This window comes from Montipora capricornis, chromosome 8 (genome assembly GCF_036669925.1).
Source record: "Montipora capricornis isolate CH-2021 chromosome 8, ASM3666992v2, whole genome shotgun sequence".
NCBI lineage: Eukaryota > Metazoa > Cnidaria > Anthozoa > Scleractinia > Acroporidae > Montipora > Montipora capricornis.
The window spans coordinates 33,593,791-33,599,152 of NC_090890.1; the positions used below are offsets into that span (position 1 = coordinate 33,593,791).

A 5,362-nucleotide genomic window follows, 5' to 3' on the forward strand; every position below is an offset into this window, starting at 1 on the left:
GGGGTAAAAGAAAGTTTTACTTTAGAGAGACTGAAACAAACGCCTTAAAACTATGTTTTAATAATTGACCGCTGTAAAAGGTCTTGTTATAATTTCCAGCGAATTTCGCAGCTGTTTATATTAATCCTGTGTTAATTCGCGAATTGTGTATCCAGACTTTGCTTTTATTTTGGACACTAAAAAATGTAGCAGAGCTGAAAGAAACAAAGCATTTTCGATATATGCCAACACAGAAATTCTGTTAACGCAAAGAAACATTACTCGGAGGAAAAAAACGTGAAAAATATTTTTAAATGGCACAGTAGATGATTTTGTGCGGACCGCGGAGGAGTCCTTCTCATGTCGAATGCGATCTAGATTTAAATTTTTAGACTTTTCTTACCTTTCTCGAGTTATAAATTTAAGCTTATTTTGAGTTCAAGAGGACAAAACCTTTACTTAGAGAACTGTGTAAATACCTTTCCAATTGATAAAAAAAACCAATGTTCTCGACAGTGACGAATAACTTTCACAAGGTTGAAAGAAAACATCAGTAAATAAAGTAGCCACATCTAAATGTAGAAAAGAGAGTTTAAGGCTCACACTTTTCAAAACGTGAATTTAATGAAATAATTTGTTTTCAAAGCCACAAGTCAATAAAATTTTTGTGTGACTTTTTCCCTTGTTTTCAGTATTTCTGCGAAGAAGGAACAGTGATTTGAAGAAAGAGACTCTGACCCTACAAAAACAAGTTACAAAGCAAGACAAATTGTTGAAGACCACATCCTTGAAGAAAAACGACACAATAAAAAAACTAAGGGGGGCAAAATCTGTTGCAACAAAACTGAAAAACCAACTCAAACAAAAAGATGTTTTAAACAGTTATTCTCTTGTGGATACACTTGCCCATGGCAAAAATGGAGCAAATCATAGGAGTGTACTGTTCATGGCTTGCATTAGATATTTACAACATGCATGTCTTTTATCTAACCAAAAGGCACCAATTGCATTACATTTAATTTTCAGTATTTTGTTTAATTGTAGTCCCCCAAAAAATCTGATTGTTTCCCCAACTACTTTGTCAGATTGGAATGTTCTTTTAGGGGAGGCAGACAAATTAATTCTGTGTAAAAGATTTGCAAACAGCAAATATGATTTTCATGTTTGGAGTGATGACTCTAACAAAGGAGTGGAGGAAAGGCACATTGTGGGGGTGCACACATGGTGCCATGAAACTAACAAGCCAAGGGCTTATGTTCTTGCTAACAGCATTCATTTGTAGCTAGTGGGTCAGGAAAACACCAGTCAGATGTCGATTTCCACATTGTTCATGACACATTCGGTATATCAAATGTCTCAGGGTTAGTTGGGGACAATGCCTCTACCCAAAAGGGTAAATCAAATGGATTGATTGCAAACAACTCCAAACTATTTGGCAGGGAAATGTTTTTTGTGGGCTGTTACCCACACATACTTAATATAATGTTGCGAAGAATGTGCCAGGCTGGGTTTGGGGCAAAGGGTGATATGAACAACAACCACATATTGCAATTATTATACAAGATATCCTGGCTCCACCATGAACGCCCAAGTCAGTACAAGGCAATGTATGTTTCACTGGGAATTTTAAGTAAAGAGCCACCCCTTCCACAGTCCTTTATTGACACAAGGTGGACATATTACCATGAGATGCTACAATGGTATTTAAAGTATGGAAAAGCCTGTCTTCAGCTTGCAGAGCGTATACTAGAAAGGATGCCAAAGTCAGATAACCACTCATCAGTCTGGCAAAATGTCATCAAGCTGAGCTCCTGCCCAATGATCCAAGTGCAAATTAAATTCTTATTTGAATTTCTTGACAAGTTCATTATCCCGTCTCTTAATTCATCACAAGCAAGTGACGAGGAACTTGGTTTTTCCAGTGGATATCTGGCACGACTATGGCCTGCAACTGTTCTCAAGCACAATGAAACACTCAGTCAAATGTTACTGTGTCCATCACTGTATTTTCCTTTAACAGAAGAGCAAGTGCAATTATCTTTGAAAGATCCAGCCGCTATTAAACACTTTTACCAGGAAGTGCAGAGGCCCATGTTGCAAGAAGCCCTGAAAGTAATTAAAGAACATGGTGCTGAGTGGTTATCCTTTCCCAAGCTGTTTGGAATGGGAGCTGATCAAAGATTCCAAAGTCCATTCTGGTCATCTGTTTTGAAGGTCCTTGACATACAATTTGTATCCACTGAAAGCAATCAAGGAAATGCATCTGAAAACAATGTAAAAGTTTATGGACAGGATCTTCAGAGATTGGTGTCTAGGGACAGAAATGAGCTGGTTAAATGGGCCAATATTTGGCAGCTGCAGAAACCTCAACTTCTAACTGAGATTAAAGCAATGGCAACATCACCTGAAAGCTGTCTTATTAACAAAGACACCACACCACACCTTTTTGAATTTTATGCCAAGCACATTTTTAGCATTCCTGTGAACAATGTCATTGCTGAAAGACAGTTTAATCTATCCCAACTTTATCTTCATGACAACCTGTCAGAACTATCAAAACAGGCCTCTGTAACATTTGTTGAGAACACTATTCACAGTGGTAAAACTAATGGTAGGACCACTGAGACAGCAAGGTAGACACATGAACAGAGAATGAATGACTATGGGCAACTACTGACCACAGAGCTTCTCCAAGAGGCAAGAAAAAAGCTCAACAACATCAGAAAAGGTAGTGCAGTCAGTGCCCCACTTAGAGGAAAGGATGTCTATCCTAAAGCGTGGGAGGAAAAGAAACTGAACAAAGACACATCACTGACAATCCAGTCTCTTAAAGCTGAAGGTCGTAAGCTTGAACTTCAGTGGAAAGCTTCGACAAAAGGAACTATAAATTTAGAAGAACAGAGGTCATTCAGGCCTACAACAATTGGATGGCGTAGAGACACTGGACAGGTGCCACCTCTAATGCACCTTGCAGCACTTACGGTGTGGGATTATGGTGAGGAGCTTTCAACACATGACTTACCAGTTGAATGCCAGAAGTGCATCAAAAATCTTCCGCGTATCTTCCCAACCTCATCAGTTAATTCTGTGTCCACTTTGGATGTCCCCATGGATATGTCCATAACATCTGTCCCTGTTCATGAAGAATAAGACCTGACTGAGGGGTGGCTCATCAAAAAGGGGGAACTAACTTACATTTGGAAAGGTTAAAGTCAATTTATAGTCAATCTTCCTCACATGTGACCAGTATTTTTTAAGTTTTAACAGGGTTTTAAAAATTACATGTCAGTTGTGATCATCGCCAGTGAGATTTAAGAATTTTCATTGAAACTTCCCTAGTTTATTGCTGAAATAAAGCTATGAATTTTTTTACATTACATCACAGCATACAGTATTTGAAAACAATCAGTTGTTTCCTACACGTATGTGCTTTGCCTTTTTTTTTCAGCTGATACTTTTTTTTGGAAAGATTTCCAGAAATTTTAAAGACTCAGACCATTCAAATGCCAGAAGTTACAAATAGGACTTCGAATGAACATTTCAGTCTCAGAAATATTGGTCATAGGTGACATAGATTGACTGTAATTGTAACGAATGAATCCATGGTCCCAGTTTCAGTAGGCAGAAATCACAGTCATGACTCATGCTACAACAAGAAACCTTAACTGAATATAAAGATGTGTGAGAAAATGTTATGTCATTGAAAGAATGACTTTAAATTTTTCTTTGAGTTTAAGTGTTAAAGCTTAAAATGAAGTCACTTTTCTTTGAAATACAGCAAATCACACACAGCCTGTATTTGCTCTTGGTAGCATGAGCCCTTGATTGGTTAGTGAACATTTTAGGATAAATTACCCTAAATAAACCACGGATATTGTTGTTAGGTGCTGTTTTCCAAGAATTTTTGGTGTAAGATAAATGAATTGCACCTAACAAAAGTTTGGTATAGATCACTTTTGACTGTAAAAGCCAAAAGAATAATTTTAGTGACAGGAATATTTTTTACCCCAATGCATGTAAAGTAAAGGCAAAAAGAGTTATTTATTTCAAGTGATATTAACCAAAAAAAAAAATGGACACAGCTTTCAACTACCCAGGGTTTAATTATGAAGTTGATGTCAGTTGTAAATATTAGTAGGTACCAAAAACCGTGAACAATATTTTATTTGGTGTTACGAATTTTTTCATTAAGATGAGGTGCAGGATGGTAGATTTATTATCTGTTAATGGATCAGATCCATTTTATTCCTGTATAATTTGACTGTCCTAAAAAAAGACAGTAATAATATTGTGTTTAAAAATACACAATATAAGTTTGGTGAGACGAACGAGGTTTCAGACATGCCTTTGCTGATTGAACTGACATTCCAAAAAAACTTCAAACAAATAAAGATGGAGAAATTACATTGCCTTAACCTTTTCATTCTTTGAGTTTAATTGTCTAAGAGCGTGACAATAACAGTAATGATATACCCTGACAAGCTATGAAGAGCAGGTTCCCATTAGTAGTTGATGAATCGAAATTGCCACATTGTTTTGCCAAAGTACAAAATGTAGCTAATTAAGTGAGCGATTTGGTGCATAAAACTACTAAATTCTGTGTACTGTGTGCTCAAGGTTCACTGGTTTCCGATTTTCACTGTGTTTACCCTTACAACATTTTTATAAGTTAAGTGTTTAGTATTTTGTATTGTATTATTAGTGTTATGTATGTCGTCAAGGTTTGAAAATTAGAAAAACTCATTGCGTACCTTGCCTGCAATCTTCTGTTGCCTTCCCTCAATTCGATCGAACAGCTCTCCAGCACGACACGATTCTTGACAACTCAGTTTGGCTACCTCGAGCGCGCGTGAAGAAAAATGAAATAACTTCACAGGAACACAACGCAGAACTCCGAATGTTGACCAATTGACAAACTGAATGACTGGTCTTAAACATCACCGTCGCGAAATTTTTCTTCAAGCAGCAACGCTCCGAACAGTGCGCATTCAAGGAAATAAAACAGGTACAGTATAAACGTAGGGGAAAGAATCGAAATTGAAAACGGTAGATATTTTGATCATGTACCATTCTTTAACCTTGCCTTTAACGGTGGCTGAAACTTCGCGTTTTAAAAAGATATTAAACAACATAGTCCCCATAGCATTCTCGTTGAGCCGACCTTATCAGTCGTGTTCATACTGCGCATGTCTATAATATTTGTGTTTTGACGTATCGCATTCATTGCGTGAGGGGTAAAGTTAACATGAAGTGCGATGTCAACTATTCTCGCTTTTGCAGTCGCCAGAGTTTCATAACCAGTTTATCCGTAAATGATGAACAACGGTTACAGTCTATAAATACTAATAAGCACAACAGATGATTAGAGCAGTTTTCAATTGAG

The 5,362-nt window shown here is 37.1% G+C and overlaps 1 long non-coding RNA gene across 1 annotated transcript; it reads right to left on the reverse strand.

Annotated features, from left to right (window-relative positions):
- Nucleotides 1–1,587: 1,587 nt before the first annotated feature.
- LOC138059758 (uncharacterized) lies at nt 1,588–5,162 on the reverse strand. The gene is made up of 3 exons (XR_011134245.1): nt 4,731–5,162; nt 3,002–3,112; nt 1,588–2,242 (listed from the first exon to the last, which is right to left on the reverse strand). It is a non-coding gene; the product is annotated as an uncharacterized lncRNA (long non-coding RNA).
- Nucleotides 5,163–5,362: the final 200 nt, after the last annotated feature.